Source organism: Engystomops pustulosus, chromosome 4 (assembly GCF_040894005.1).
Source record: "Engystomops pustulosus chromosome 4, aEngPut4.maternal, whole genome shotgun sequence".
NCBI classification, from domain to species: Eukaryota; Metazoa; Chordata; class Amphibia; order Anura; family Leptodactylidae; genus Engystomops; species Engystomops pustulosus.
The window spans coordinates 38,985,978-39,003,734 of NC_092414.1; positions in this window are offsets into that span (position 1 = coordinate 38,985,978).

Below are 17,757 nucleotides of genomic sequence, written 5' to 3' on the forward strand. Positions count from 1 at the left end.
TCCTCAGGGGTGCCGGGGCTAGAGTATGCTCGTACATGCTCGGCTCCAGATTATAATACATCCGTTTGTGTCGTCACTACGGCCCTCCTGTTTCTTTTGACCAAAGGTAGCTGCTGTTTCAATTGGACCAATGGGGTACTGGCATCTCCTATTACTCCCATTGGTCACCACAAACCCAATCCGAGAAGTCTTTCATCACGCCAGAAAATAGAGATCGCCAGACAACAAAACCCCACGCATGACAACAAAATGTGTGGGTCTTTGGTCCAGTGCAGAGTAGAATTAGACAGTTTGATGCTGCGCCAGATTAATCATTGTATCTGAAGCAGGATTTTTCATTCAGCTACCGTTGCGGAACACTAGGATGTGGGGCTTGGCACGATTGCATATGTGTATCCAGTAAAACGCATGCGATCAGTAACCAGCACCCGGTGCTTTGCATTGAAACAATACAAGAGACCACTACTGGTTAGCAAACCTCTGGAAAAACATATGCAAACGGTCTGAGCCCAGCCCACCCATGCGCTATTGTTGCGTTAGGAAATACAACACTCACGGAATGTGTGACCACAGTTCCTATAAGTTTGCACCCCAATATTACTAAAAAATGGACTAAATCCTTCAGTAAATGTGGTGCTCTGCATTTCAGGTGCAAATTACTCCGGTTTTATGGTAGAGGCAGATTGATCCATTGGCCCCCCACCATCTACTGGTTTGTCCTCTGCTTCTGGGTATCCCCCACCCCGTGCTGCCTGGGAACTGTATACTGTATACTAGAGAGCTGGTTCTGCAGCTCATGAGGAGGGGGCTGACGGGGGAGCTTTGTGCAAAAAAGCTAATATTTTCCAATTGTGATCTTAGTGGAGGAGATATATCAAATATTTGTTAAAGGGAACCTGTCATCAGAGGTTTACATTAGTGACAGGTTCCTATAGACACTATACAGTAGATAACAATGACTTTTTTTTAATCAAATGTTTGGCTTTCTTTGTTAGGGAAATATGCAATATCAAACTTTACCTGGCTACCAGCCACCATCCGTAGTGAAGTCCCGGGGGGTTGCACATTTCAAATTCTAACATCCGCCAGCTCGTTTGCATAATGGATCCACCTAGCATTCCGCTCATCATTATAATAATAATAATTCTTTATTTATAAAGCACCTACATATTACACAGCGCTGCACAAATCAGTCCCTGTCCCCAATGGGGCTCACAATCTAAACAACCTACCAGTATGTTTTGGAGTGTGGGAGGAAACTGGAGTACCCGGAGGTACTCCGAACCTATCGGAAGACACGCGTGCACATCTGCAAAGTGAATAATAGAATTAAAACATTAAAAACCGTGAATACAGGACCATTTAAGTGCAGAACACATTGAAAGAACAATACTCTTCACATTCCAGATGTTCCGAACATCTCCGAACTTAGCGGGAGACACACGCGCACACCTGCAAAGTGAAGAATAGTGTTATTTCAATGTGTTCTTACAAGCAAAACATCAGGAAACATCTGTAATAATTTATTAAACAATAAAAACACTGTTCTTCACTTAATTTAATGCTCAATCACGAGCAGGGGAAATACTCTTCCGAGTAACGAGCCGGTCCGAGTATGCTAATAATCGACCGAGCAGTATATTCAGACGAGTATACAGGGGGTCCCCTACTGAAGAACACCCGACTTACATACGACCCCTAGTTACAAACGGACCTCTGGATGTTGGTTAGATACTGTACTTTAGTCCTAGGCTACAATGATCAGCTGTAACAGTTATAACAGGTGTCTGTAATGAAGCTTTAGTGTTACTCCTGGTTCTTATGAGAATCCAACATTTTTAAAACACAATTGTCACAGAGACCAAAAAAGTTCTGTCTGGGATTACAATGATAAAATATACAGTTCCGACTTACATACAAATTCAACTTAAGAACAAACCTACAGACCCTATCTTGTACGTAACCCGGGGACTGCCTGTACTCGCACATCTCTAATTATCACCTAAAAAAAGTGTCAAAAGAAATTCAAAGAAATGTAATGTCAAAAATTAATCTTACACTATGCTAACATTTTAGTATAATCTCCACAATATCCCTTGTTGGCTCTGCATCTGCTTGGTTTATTAGTGACCATTATGCTAGTTTTCAGCCCATTTGTTAGGGTGGATGTGTTCTGTTTTTCAAAGCATTTGAAGCAACCCTAATGGAAGATAATTGTCTGTCTTAATAATATTAATAATTCATTTACTTATATAGCGCACACAGAGTTTGCCAAATCAGTCCCTCTCCCCAATGGGGCTCACAACCTAATCAACCTATCATTTTTTTTTTTTGGAGCGTGGTAGAAAACCGGAGGACCCAGAGGAAACCCATGCAAACATGGAGAGAACATACAAACTTTTTGCAGATGTTGATCCTGGGGCATGAACCCAGGTCCCCAGCGCTGAAAGGCTGTGATGCTAACCACTAGGTTTTTCAATTTTTCTGTAAATTATCCTTATTTTCCTCGATCACTTTTTTGTTTCATTAATTTTCTGGAATGTCATCTTGCATTCCCTATTTTTGCTGAGGCATATATATTTTTTTTACCTGAATCTCATCAGCTTATAAGAGGATTTTTGACTGTTTACATTGCTTTTAACAATGTGAAAATTCAAATCATGTGTTCAAGCAATGTTTACAGTTTAGTAAACATTATGTTAACTTTCTTTAAAATGTCTAAACTATGTTTAAAGCAATCTAATCTGGTAATTCACACTTTGCTTTATTTTTGCGTTTACATTGTGTTTTTCATTCCCTTAAATCCGTGGATGAGAGCTGTTTTGAATAATGTCATTTTGGTATAATTTATTTGGCAGCAGTAACACCGCTTTTTAATATCTGTACATATTTTTTTTAATCAAAATTTACAATGTTTACATTTTTTTAATTTGCCGTATATAGTGCATGTAAAAATTTAACTGCATTCAAATAAACAGCTCTACCATGTTGTTGCGATGTGTTTTTAGACGCAATATAAATACATTAAAAATGCAACGTGTGAACCCACATCCAAAAACCTCAATGCTGGGGCCAGGATTCAACATATATGCTTATTCATATTTGGATTCACTTACCAGGCAAAAAGGAATTCCCATACAATCCACTTTGGAGCTTGCGATGTAAGCCTGAATGGAAGTATCATGAGTGGTGCCAGGATACTTTGCAACCACATTGGTGATAATGTTCTCATGGTTGACGGTCACCTGGACGTTTATGGATGTGGACATGTTCCTGTTCCGATACTTATATTTGTCCGCAGCAGGTGGCACCAAAGCCACATGTGTACAGTCTATCAGACCAATAACATGCAGCATCCCTGCAATTTACTCAAACCCCTCCTTTGTCTTTTGGATACTGGCAGCAGTCTGGGGAAACGAGGTGTTCTGAGTATAGAGCAGTGGCGTAACAACAGCCGTAGTGCTTGCTACGGCACCCGGGTGCAGGGGGGCCCGTGATGGATGGGGAAAGTATACCTTTATTAAGTTGCTTCCTGCCTCTGGCAGGAAGCCAAACCGGTGATTTAATGAGCGGTAGAATTATACTGTATTAATGACGTGCCTCCGGGCCCATCCCCGGGGGCACATAATTAGCAAAGTTCAATTCACTGCTCGTCCCTGTACCTCCCCTGATTTCTGCTTCAGAAGATTGGCCGGCCGGCCGGCCCGGCCCACTTCACTTCCCGCGCCCGCCTCCCGTGCTGCCTAGTCAGGTCCAGTGCGCGCGCATAGCCGCTGCTTAGTCTGGTCCAGCCCGCGCCTCACCTGCTGCCTTGTCTGGCCCGTGCGCCTTGCAGTCTGGTCCGGCCTGCGAATGCATCACCTTGCTGCCTGCTCCGGCCCACGCGTCTGACAGACCTGTCCATCCTGAAACTAAAGAGTACAAGCATTCCACCAGTAGGCGATATTTCTAGTATAGATATTTTCTCTAAACTAGTTTTCAATGAACTTGATCAATTAACTACTGGGATTAGGCACCCTAACTGTACAAAGGAGGAAATACAAGCCCTCGTTACTCTTGAAAAGGACTCGACTATAACTATCAAATCCTCCGACAAAGGGGGTAACATAGTGATCATACAAACAGAGAAATACCGTCCGATGTGTCTTGATTTACTGAAGGACAGGGATAACTATGCCATCTTACCCAGTAACCCCACTAGTACCTTTTTGTTAGAATTTAAAAAAATACTTCAAACCGCCCTTACCAACGATTTAATTAGCAAGGAAGAATTAGATTTTTTGTTTCCTAAATGCCCCAGAACAGCTACCTTCTACGGGCTCCCCAAAATCCATAAAGGCTTAACCCCGCTAAAAGGAAGACCGATTGTGTCAGGTGTCGGTTCACTCTGTCAAAATGTAGGTATTTACATTGACAAAATCCTGGCTCCCTTTGTTGTAGCTCTTCCCTCTTACACTAGGGACAGCACCGATCTTCTCAAAAGACTAGACGGACTTTCAATAGGACCTGATACTTACCTAGCGAGTATTGACGTGGAGTCACTTTACTCTTCTATTCCCCACCATCTAGGACTACAAGCTGTCCAATTCTATTTGAGCACTCGAGGCAACCAGTGCGGTGCACATAACAATTTCATTCTCCAGCTGCTGGAATTTTCGCTCACACACAACTATTTCTTATTTGCCGGGTTTTGTACCACCAGCTCAGGAGCACGGCTATGGGGAGCTCATGCGCCCCCACCTACGCCAATTTGTTCCTGGGCTGGTGGGAACACTGCCACGTCTTTTGCGAAGGGTCTCCCCCTCGCCACATTGATATGGCGAGCCTATGGGCTCGCTATATCGATGATATTTTCATCACGTGGGAGGGATCAGAGAGTCAATTTAGGGCCCTCCTAGAGGATCTCAATCTCAACTCCCTAGGGCTCAGGTTTACACATGAGATACACCACTCCAGTATACCATTTCTAGACATCCGGATCAAAAAGAAACACAATGGAGAAATAGACACAACTCTATACAGGAAACCCACCTCGACCAACTCCCTTTTACGCTGGGAATCCTACCATCCACCGGCTCTAAAGAGGGGTATAACATACGGACAATACCTTAGGATACGCCGTAACTGCTCCTCTTTAAAAGAGTTCAAATGCCAAGCTAAGGACCTGAAACTCAGATTTCTGGCCCGTGGATATCCAGAGCAGACCCTTAAATCGGCTTACCAGAGAGCATTAAGAACTAACAGAATAGACCTACTCACCCCACGCAATAACCCGCCCTCTACACCTATAATCAGATTGATAGGTACATTTGATGAGGGATCTCAACAGGTTCGCCAAGTTCTTACCAAATTTTGGCATATACTCAAAATGGATCCGGACATTTCTGCCGTCTTACAGGATCACCCTACGATAACTTTTAGAAAAGGACGTAACATAAGAGACAGGCTTGTCCACTGTCACTTTACTAGACCAGAACCCACTAGGACTTGGCTACATTCTGACATCAAAGGCTGTTACCGTTGTAGTGGTTGCATCGCATGTAAGGTAATACAGAGCTGTAAAACATTCTATTGCTCTGTTACCAACAGGACTTACACCATCCAACATTATATTAACTGTAAAACCAAAGGCGTAATCTACCTAGCCACTTGTGAGTGTGGTCTACAATATGTAGGTAAGACATATCGTGAATTTTGACGCAGAGTAGGGGAACATCTAGGGGATATTAGACACAACCGGGACAAACCCCTTGCCAGGCACGTTCAAGAAAGACATAGAGGCATTACCAAAGGACTCACTTTTGTGGGTATTGACCTTGTGAAACCCCCAGACAGAGGAGGTGATTGGGATCGTATTTTGAGGCAAAAAGAGTCACAATGGATCTTTAGACTTAAGACAGAATCTCCATTAGGGCTCAATGAACAACAGAGCTTTGCCTGCTTTTTATGACTGTATTTACCTTGCATACTCTATCATTCCAAATTTCACTAGTATCTATATTCCACTTTTGTATCATGGCCCCACATTAAATGTATATATGTGTGTATGTTGTGTGTATATACTGGGTGTGTGTATATATGTGTGTCTGTTGTGTGTATATACTGGATGTGTGTGTATATATGTGTGTGTATATATGTGTGTATGTTGGTGTGTATACTGGATGTGTGTGTATGTGTGTGTGTATGTTGTGTATATACTGGATGTGTGTGTATATATGTGTGTATGTTGTGTGTATATACTGGATGTGTGTGTATATATATGTGTGTATGTTGTGTGTATATACTGGGTGTGTGTATATATGTGTGTATGTTGTGTGTATATACTGGATGTGTGTGTATATATGTGTGTATGCTGTGTGTATATACTGGATGTTTGTGTATATATGTGTGTATGTTGTGTGTATATACTGGATGTTTGTATATGTGTGTGTGTATGTTGTGTATATACTGGATGTGTGTGTATATGTGTGTGTGTGTATGTTGTGTATATACTCGATGTGTGTGTATATGTGTGTATGTTGTGTGTGTAAATGTGTGTATGTTGTGTGTATATATGTGTGTATATGTTGTGTATATACTGGATGTGTGTGTATTTGCTGTATATATGTGTTTGCTGTATATACTAGATGATATACTGATGCTGTATATACTAGATGAGTGTGTATATATGCTGTATATTTGTGTATATGTTGTATATATGCTGTATTTCTGTGTGTACGCTGTATATACTGGATGTGTATGTGTATATATGCTGCTGTATATGTGTTGTATATATGCTGTTCTCAGAACATTCATGCACACCTCCTCTGCCTCTGCCTACAGTGTCTAGCCAAAATATCCTTATCTTCCATGGCCACATACATGATTGGCAACATATCCATGTTCCTATTATAAAGAATCTTTTTTCTTTTTTTATGATCATGGATGGATGTCACTTTTTGTGTCTTTTTAACCTAAAAAAACATCTTGGCTTTGCAATATGACAATCACAGATTAAATCCACTCTGTCCGTACTCTCTCCTTTCTCGTCTCTCCTGGGCCTATTTTCACATTTTTGGTTTATTTTATTTTTTTGGTAAATAAGTACATTAACATTTTAAATGTAAAAGTCTGGATTGTCTTAGCTGCAGCTTTCCTCTTTATTGCATTTCTCCTTCTCACAAACACTCGCCGCACTCTTCACTCCTTTATTATAATGTATATGACATTTTGTTTTTCACCTTTATTCAAAATCAGACATCCTGCTCATAATGCTCTCTTTTTGGTATTATCTTACCTTTTTCCCAGATGACAATTGATTCTTAATGCTCCTTCTCCAATCCACAGTCTGTCCAAACACTCCTAAGGCCCCTTTCACACTTGCGTTTTTCATGCGCGTGTTCTGCGGGTGCTTTTGACGTGCAGAACTTGCATTGCACTCTGACCCATTGTAATCAATGGGCTTTTTCAGACTTGCATTTTTTTTCTCACACACACGTGCATTTTTTTTTAACACGCGTTTAAATAGTAACATGCTCAACTTTTGCAAGTCACGTGAGTGAAAAATGCACCATACAAGTCAATGGAGACGCATCAATGCATTGCACTCTGAGACACATGCAAATGCAATGCAAGTGCAATGTGTTTTTCAGGCATCAATTGCCATAGAACAGATACACCTCAGTCCTGAGTCCTTTTTGCGCGCGTCACTGACCAAACCCTGATCGCACCCTGATCAAACTCTGATGTGATCTGCAACGCAAGTGTGGAAAGGGCCTAATTCTTTCTCCAAAGTTTTATTCGCTTGTCACCTTTATAAAGTTTGGTTGGATTTGTGTAGCACACACCTTAAAGGGGTATTCTCATTTCGGCAAATTAATATTATTGTTTGCATGATGAAGAATTATTCCTTTTTCCAATATACTTTCTGTATCAATTCCTCACAGTTTTCTAGATCTCTGCTTGCTGTCCTTCTATACAAAAGCTTCTATGTTTACTTCCAGTGGACAGAAATCTGACCATGGTCACACAGGTGCACGGATCGTTAGCATCATAAGGAGTAATCAGATCTGTGTGTTATAACGAGCCGTGCACATGTGTGACCATGGTCAGATTTCTGTCCACTGGAAGTAAACATAGAAGCTTTTGTATAGAATTACAGCAAGCAGAGATCTAGAAAATCATGAGTAATTGATACAGAAAGTATATTGGAAAAATGTATAATTTTCATTATAGAAACAATGACATTTATTTGCTGAAATGGGAAAACCCCTTCAACCTTGTTTCCATAGACTTTCATAGACTATGCGACACAATTATAGGGAGCTGTAACTACAGCAAACTACATTAAATACACCCAAAAAGACAGGAAAAAAATGGGCAATCCATTTAAGAAGGGGGAAATAGAGGAGAAGATGTAGGACAGAGATTAAACTACCCCAAAATCCAGAAAAAAGCAAAGCACATGTTGCAGCGGGGATCACATTGTACAAATTATACTGCATTGTTTTTCATCATCACTTCTCATCACTACACCATATCGAAAAGCAAGATGGCCACATCCTTGGGCAAAAAAAAACATAACCCAAAAAAGAGAAAGGGCCAAAATTACAGAACTATGCAATGTTCTCACAAAGAATTCAAACATAGTTTATTTGAATCTAATAAAAATAAGGAAAACAGAGTAAAAACATGTCAAAATGAATTGCATAGGATTTGAAACGAAAATAATAATGTCTAAAGTATCTGTGAAGCAGGGGTCAAAAAGTTTAACCCCTTAACGCTCTGCGCCGTAGCTCTACGGAGCAGAGGTACAGGGGATGTATGAAGAGGGCTCACGGGCTGAGTCCTCTTCATACAATGATGGGGGTTGTTGCATATTGCAGCAAACCCCCAAGGCTTATAACCGCATCATTGGGGGGGGGGGGGGGCGATCGGTTGCCATGGTAGCCCCGGGTCTTCGTTTGACCTGAGGCTACATGGCTTCTGCAGATTCGTTACATTACTGTCTGACCATCTAGGGCAGTGATGGCGAACCTTTTAGAGGCCGAGTGCCCAAACTACAACAAAGACCCGCTTATTTATCGCAAAGTGCCAACACAGAACTTTAATTTGTGATTTATACTCCCTTCTCTGTCACAGTTTTCATTGATATCAGCACTCTGAGGACACCAATAAAGCAGAAAATAGTCCCAGGTACAGCTGTCACTTAAAAATAGATCTGTGCACAGCAAGTCCTCGGCTGTCTGGGACTGCAGGAAGATGCCTGGAGTCACCTCTGGTGATGGCCTGAGTGCCCACAGAAAGGGCTTTGAGTGCCACCTCTGGCACCAGTGCCATAGGTTAGCCATCACTGCCCTAATGTGATTGTGGAGTGCTTTTTAACATTAAAAGATAGCAAAACAACAAATCCTAAACATTTTTTTAAAGTATATTAATGTGAAAAAAATGGGTTAGAGCAGGATGGACTCCTTTATTCTGAAAATGGGGCATTGGTGATTGGAGACACTGAGACATTGAGAAGGGGGAGATACTACACAGATTATTTTTTTTATTTTTTTTTTTAGTTTTAATAAAGTTTTTTATTGAAAACCTCAAACTTTACAAGTATGTTCAAAGATACGAGACGAGAAACACGCAGGGACCTCTTCCTATTATCAAGCAACAATTGTACACATACAACATAAAATAGTTGAATAAATCTCCAAGAATAACTACATTTGTATACATTTGTAGATATTTCTAACTATACTACACAGATTTTTTTAGCTCTGTTTATACAATAGGTGAAAGAACTTCTGATGTGGCTGGTGCCAGTGGGGGTCATGCATCCTGTAATATAATAAAATGGCTGAATTTTAGACATGTCCAATCTAAGCTCAATAAAATCAATTTAAGGCTCCTGGACCAGATGGGTTACACCCCAGAGTTCTTAAAGAACTCAGTTCTGTTATTGCTGTACCGCTGTCTAAAATCTTCAGGGATTCAGTAATGTCTGGTGTGGTGCCAAGTGACTGGCGCAAGGCAAATGTGGTGCCAATATATAAAAAGGGCTCTAGAACTTCGCCAGGCAATTACAGGCCTGTAAGCTTAACTTCCATTGTGGGGAAAGTATTGGAAGGGTTAATAAAAGACTTTATACTGGAGTATGTGACATCAGATAGTATAATAAGTGACATCCAGCATGGGTTTACTAAGAATAGAAGTTGTCAAACTAACCTTATCTGCTTCTAAGAAGAGGTGAGCAGATGTCTGGATGGAGGAGCTGCTGTGGATATTGTGTTCTTGGACTTTGCAAAAGCATTTGACACTGTACCTCATAGAAGCCTGATGGGTAAAATAAGGTCTATTGGTTCGACAGGAATCATTTGCAATTGGATTAAGAACTGGCTAAAGGATCGTATCCAGAGAGTTGTGGTCAATGCTTCCTACTCGGAATAGTTACCAGTTATGAGTGGTGTACCTCAGGGTTCTGTGCTTGGCCCACTACTATTTAATGTATTTATTAATGATATAGAGGTAGGAATTAATAGCACTGTGTCTATTTTTGCAGATGACACCAAGCTGGGTAGTGTAATACAGTCTATGGAGGATGTTTATAGTCTTCAGGGTGACTTGGACAAATAGGGGGACATGTATCTTTATTTCTGCTAGTTAAATCGTCTAATTTTTCAACTTTTATAGTTTTTGACTTCACTGCAACTTTTGCTGTCGTTTTTCAAGTACTCTTTGGTCTGCAGTGTGCCTTATGTATCTTTGTTTTCCAGAAGTTCTGTGCAACTTTTCACTTATGTATCACATTTTGTGCTTATTTTTGTGACTTTTTAGGCGCAAATCTATACCTGGTCTAGGGCAGGTGCATAAAATGGATTTTTTTTACATGTAAATTGGAATTATTTCACATGCTTTTTGTTTTAATTCTTGCATTTACATTTTTTCTAATTAATTGGTTACTTCTGAGGGTGAGGTCACACATGGAGCTAACACATGCATTTTCAAATGCATCAAAACAATTGAGAAGAGCAGATTTGCCTAATTACATTGCTATTAAAATGGTGTTTACAAAACGCATGCACTAACACAATGGTAGCACAAATGTTAACATCATGTTAAATGACACATTTGCTAAGACTTAACACATGTATTTTGTAAAAGCCAATTTTGTTGACAGTAATGTAATCCTCCTCTTCTCAGCTGTTGTGATGCATTTGAAAACGCATGTGTTAACACCACGTGTGACCGCAATCTCAAATGTCATCCTGTCCCTGGGGGGTCCCTGGAGAGGGTTCAACAGAAAGCCACAAAAATGATAAGGGGTATGGAGGGTCTCAGTTATGAGGAAAGATTAACTAGACTTATTTAGCCTGAAAAAGACCTGACTATGAGGGAACATGATTACTTTGTATAAATGTGTGAATTGTCCATACAAAAAATATGGTGGAAAGTTGTTCCAGATTAAATCAAATCAAAAGGCAAGGGGGAACTGTCTCCTTCTGGAGAAAACAAGGTTTAACCCCATCCCGACCCGCGCCGTACTAGTATGCGGGCCGAGCCCTCTCCATAGCCAGTAAGTCTTTGCTGCATATTGCAGCAAAGGCTTTTCGGTAACACCCATGATCGGTGCTTCAATCTGGCGGCTTCAAAAAGATGGTGGAGCATGGGGCGGCTTCGAAAAAGATGGCGATGCATCGTCGCTCCCCGATGACGTCTTCGTTTCAACCTATTCATTACAATGTGCTAATTGCACATTGTAATGAATGGGGAGTAAAATCCACATATATTGCCATAATGTAGTATGGCAGTATATGATAGGATGAATCAGACTACCTAGGGTTAGAGTAAAAAAAACTAAAAATTCTAATCACCCCCCTTTCCCTAGAACTGATATAAATATAAATAAACAGTAAAAATCATAAACACATTAGGTATCGCCATGTCTGAAAATGTCCAATCTATCAAAATATAATAACAGTTTTTCACTGTGTTTAACCCCGTAATGGAAAATAGCGTCAAAAGTCGAAAATGGCATTTTTTTGCCATTTTGAAAAATATAGAAAAATTAATAAAAAGTGATCAAAAGGTTGCACAGTCCCAAAAATTATAGCAATGAAAACACCATCAAAATTCTCAAAATATGACACTACCCACAACTCCGTACACCAAAGTATGAAAAAGTTATAGGCACCAGAAGATGGCAAAATTAAAAAAAATATATTTTGTACAGGAGGTTTTAATTTTTTTAAATGTATGAAAACATTATAAAACCTATACAAATTTGGCATCCACGTGATTGTACCGACCCAAAGAATAAAGTAGACATCATTTGGGACGCAGAGTGAAATCTGTAAAATCCAAGCCCACAAGAAAACGTCGAAAATGTGTTTTTCCACCATTTTCACTGCATTTGGAATTTTTTTCCCGCTTCCCAGGACACGCGATGGAATATTGAACACTGTCACTATGAAGTGCAATTTGTTACGCAGAAAATAAGCCATCACACACCTCTTTATGTGGAAAAATAAAAAAGTAATAGATTTTTGAAGGTGGTGAGTGAAAAATGGAAGTGAAAAAACTAAAAAAGGCCAAGTTGTTAAGGGGTTAATTACCAGAGGCAACAGGGCTTAAAAATGGGAGAACTGTCAAACCTGTCTGCTGCAGGCGCTGGTCACAGCAGGGACAGCAGAGAGCTTCAAGAAGGGTCTAGATGCCTTTTTAACCTAAATAACATTGATGGTTATGTTATATAGAATTGCTTCCCCCAAATCCTTTCCTTATCCATATTCATATGATACTATGAATTGCAATAATATGCCTTAACCCGAAACCATTAACACATATCCTGGCTTCTTGAATTTTACAGATGAAAGCCAGGCAGGCACCAGCAGCAGCAGACAGAAGAGGTCCGTCCCTTTTTAAGAGGGCAGAGCTTGTCGACCTAATAACAGTCATCTGGGTGGATGTGGGAATTTCCTATTCCAGGTAATAACTAACAAACCTATTTAGAATAGAGTTACAGACTACCCATAGTTAAAGACGGACCCCTCTGCCCACTTTGACCTTTTACTATAGTCTCAGGCTGCAATAATCAGCTGTAAGGTGTCTTTAACGAAGCTTTATTGATAATCCTTGGTCCCATTACAGCAAAACATTTTGAAACTCCAATTGTCACTGGGGCACATTTTTTTTTTTGTCTGGATCTACCATTATAAAATATACAGTTTCGACTTACATACAAATTCAACTTAAGAACAAACCTACGGACCCTATCTTGTATGTAACCCGGGGACTGCCTGTATCCCATATGTATTATCATTACTTTGTATATATATGCTAAGGTTAATTGCCAGCATTTAAAATGGGCTTAGGACCTTAATACACAGGGATGTGCAATATGTGCGCAACTAAATAGCAGTAAGTCACTCAAATGGTGCTTTTTCTGCACAAAATATATAACTATTTTGCTTGCAATTTTGTATACACGTTGCCATAAGTCAGTAGTAAAAAACTGCTAGTGTCTGTGTGTGTTTGAATGGCCCTCCAGCACAGGATGATATTCCTTTAAATGTCTGTCCCCTTTTTTATGAATTTTTGTAAATATTATTTGTTGAATTCTGGCTTTTTCTTTGTAGGTTTCATTTCGACTTAATAACATTGGGCTACAATCTGCTCAGTGCGGTTGGCAGCAACAAAGCTAAAACCAACATCATGGAGCAGGTCGAAGCCCATCTGCTCGCCAAATAACGTAATTACTAGAGATGGGCAAATTGGTTGAAATTTGGTTCGACCTGATTCACCGAATTTTTTGAAAAAATTTGATTCGACCCAAATCAAATCATGACGAAACGGGTATTTCCTGGCTGTGGAGCATTGTGCCATGCTTAAATATGCATAGGCAGCGTGGTTTGGTCTTCAAACAATTCTGTGTTTTAGTATGACACGCACATGACAACCACCGCTCTTGGAATCGATTCACTCTTCAATTCCATGTGCACTTACAGAGGCCAAATTCACCAAATAAGTGAAAAGGGAGCGCAGCCTGACAAGGTAGCGACTGTGCCAGCTCGAAAAGGACTGAGCTGAGGGCCAAAATCCCACTATAACAGTGATGGTGAACCTTGAGACCAAGTGCCCAGACTACAACCAAGACCCACTTATTTATCGCAAAATGCCAACACAGAAATGTAATTCATGATTTATACTCCCTGGTCTGTCACGGCTTTCATTCATATCAGCACCCTAAGGACACTAATAAAGCAGAAAATAGAAGAAATTTGGATGATGATTGTAGCTTCCTTCAAGGGTCCCATAAATGTGAAGAATTGTCAGGGCCGGAGTAGGATCTACAATGATAATCCAGATCTGTCCACACATTCCCACTCCTCCAGTAGTCCCAGGTAGCGCTGTCACATTGAAATAGCTCTGTGCACAGTCCTGGGCCGTCTGGGACTGCAGGAAGATAAATGGAGTCCTATTTGTGATGGCCTGGGTGCCCACAGAAAGGACTCTGAGTGCCACCTCTGGCACCTGTGCCATAGGTTTGCCATCACTGCACTATAACATCAAAGAGTGCACACTCTTTTTACACTGACATCAGATGAATCTATAGATTAGGACAGAACCTGTTCTGTTAAATGCGTATACATGTAGAAAACCCTCAAAAGTGTGCAGACGGTGTCAGCAGTAATTCTGCATTGACAGCACAGATCATTTTGGAATGATCACAGCATTATGGAAATCACAAGGTGTTCCAGGGACACATCGGTCAGTTGGCAGCAACCTGATAGGCCACATAGTGGCCCAATGATAGAGTGTGGAGCTGGTGGCATCCTGGTAAGCCACAGAGTGGCACAATGATAGAGTGTGGAGGTGGTGTCATCAGCAGGAGCACACAGAATGGCACAATGATAGAGTGTGGAGGTGGTGGCAGCAGAGGCAGGAGCCCAAAGTTGGCAGCAACCTGGAAAGCCACAGAGTGGCACAATGATATAGTGTGGAGGTGGTGGTGGCAGCAGCAGCAGGAGGAGCCCATAGAGTGGAACAATTATAGAGTGTGGAGGTGGGAGCAACCTGATTAGCCACAGAGTGGCACAATGATAGAGTGTGGAGGTGGTGGCAGCAGAGGCAGGAGCCCAAAGTTGGCAGCAACCTGGAAAGCCACAGAGTGGCACAATGATATAGTGTGGAGGTGGTGGTGGCAGCAGCAGCAGGAGGAGCCCATAGAGTGGAACAATTATAGAGTGTGGAGGTGGCGTCAGCAGCAGGAGCCCACAGAGTGGCACAATGATTGAGTATGGAGGTGGCGACGGCAGCAGCAGCAGGAGCCCACAGAGTGGCACAATGACAGAGTGTGGAGGTGGCGGCAGCAGAGGTAGCAGCAGGAGCCCACAGATGGCAGTAACATGGAAAGCCATACAGTAGCACAATGATAGAGTGTGGAGGTGGTAGTGGCAGCAGCAGCAGCAGGAGGAGCCCACAGAGTGGAAAAATTTTAGAGTGTGGATGTGGGGGCAACCTGGTAAGCCACAGAAGGGCACAATGATAGAGTGTGGAGGTGGTGTCAGTAGCAGCAGCAGGAGCCCACAGATTGGCACAATGATAGAGTGTGGAGGTGGTGGCAGCAGCAGGAGGTCAGAGAATGGCACAATGACAAGTTCTGGAGGTGGCAGCAACATGGTAAGCCATAGAGTGGCACAAATACAGATAATGACAGACAATGATAATGAGTGTGGAGGTGCCGGGAGCAGGAGGTAAGAAAGTGGCACAATGACAGAGTGGGGAGGTGGGTGACAATTTCAGTCCCTGGTAAAGATGGTGGGAGGCAGATGGAACAACTGGCAGCAGATGTGTGGCATCAGGCAGGTGGCAGCATCAGAATAGTGGCTGAGGCAGGTGGTTAGAATCCAGACTCATTTCTCAACGTTTGTGAGGAGGCGTCATGGCTGATCTAATCTGATGCATAAGGCATTGGTGTGTTGAAATCCTGGCCGATCCAAGCCTGATTCATCTTGACAAAGGTCATTCTCTCCACATTGCGGGTGGACAAGCGGGTTCTCCTTTGGGTAACAATGGCCCTGCCGCACTGAACACCCGGTCTGATGCCACACTGCTAGCCGAGCAGGACAGCTTTTCTACTGCAAACTCTGCAAGCTTGGGATCCTCTACCTGGGGTGGTACAGTGCTGTCCCAGTAGGCCACCACCTGCTGTTGCAGGGTCTGCTCCATGTCCTGCTGCTCGCGGCAACCCTCCTCACAAGGCAGGTGAAGGAAACTGCTCATAAAGGACTCCAGACTTGGGGAATGCAGAACCCCAAAATCTGACACCCTGGACTTTGAGAAAATATCACTACACCAACTATGTGGATTTGACACAGATTTATTGATATCTACTTTAGCAACAAAAAAGAATTGAAATTTGGGGAATACAGGACCCAAAAACTGACACCCTGGACTTTGGGATAAAAATCACTCCAGCAATCACTTCCCTCCATAGGCTTATACTTCAGTCAATTGGTTTTCCCAGTTATTTGTGGCAAAATTAGGGACCTTAGGGGACCTAAGGGGGCTTATACTTGGGTCAACTTATGGTATATACAGTCCCACTGTAATATATACAGTCCTCTATAATAACTTTATACAGACCCTATAATAACTATATACAGCCACTATAATACATATATAAACCCCCTCTACTCTATAGGGGTGCAGTGTCTAACGTCACTGCGCCACCAGGGGCATCTTGGTCAAGCTCCAATGATCTATGACACAGCAGGCTATTTAGTGACCCACATTTACTAAAACAGTGCAAACTGCCCTATGTGTAGTTTGCCTCTGTAGTGTGCAAAGGGCACCAGATTCAGAATTTCTGATGCACTTTCTTCATGAATCTGGTGGCCTCTGCACTTCTCCAACAGAGTGTACCACTTTTTTTGGTGCACCTTTAACATGGGGCATTCCTGAATTGCTAACATTAGATGGGGACCCCTTTAAGGGCAAAGTGGTGTTGGCCCTGGGGTGTGCTCCCTGGGAGCCCAGCCAATAATCTATTATACCTATATCCAGACCTCATAAAAACTGTCCAAATTAAATAAACAATTATTAACAAAATATACACAGAAAGTTATAAACGTATGATCACCAAGATTAAAAACCAGCCCATAAAAACAATCCCTGGTGGACAAAAAGGTGCATAGCCATTCCTGAGGTAGTAATATCACAGTGCAGGTAAATAAATAGAAAAAAGGGCACTAGATATAATATTAACGTAGTGCCAATGAACCTCCATAATATATAGTTTTATGTCAGCACTAATGCCCCTAATATATCACTAGCTATATAGATTATAGATCCTGGTAGGCAGGCGCCTAACAATCACAGACACACAAGTATATAAAGTGCATAGTATTCACGTATACCGACCAGGCTGCATCATGCTCAGGAGAAATGGCGATGACGCACGTTTCGCCGTCGCTTCCTGAGGGGGTAATGATGATAGTGAGACATGGTGATTATTTAATCTCAGTGGGAATTGACCAACCAAAGAGCACAATACAATAATACAATACAATAATTATATCAACTGTGGGAGAACACACACATACAACCAATCAAGGGGCAGGATCATACAAACGGGAAGTAAAATTCCTAGTGCATGTAGATGTATATTTAGGGCGGCTACTCACGCCATGTGCGGCGCCTGGCACACAGCTCTCCAGGTGAACCGCACTCAAATGGGCGCCAAAGCGGGGCTTGACTCGCAGAGCATCGAGTCGCGTGCTAAGC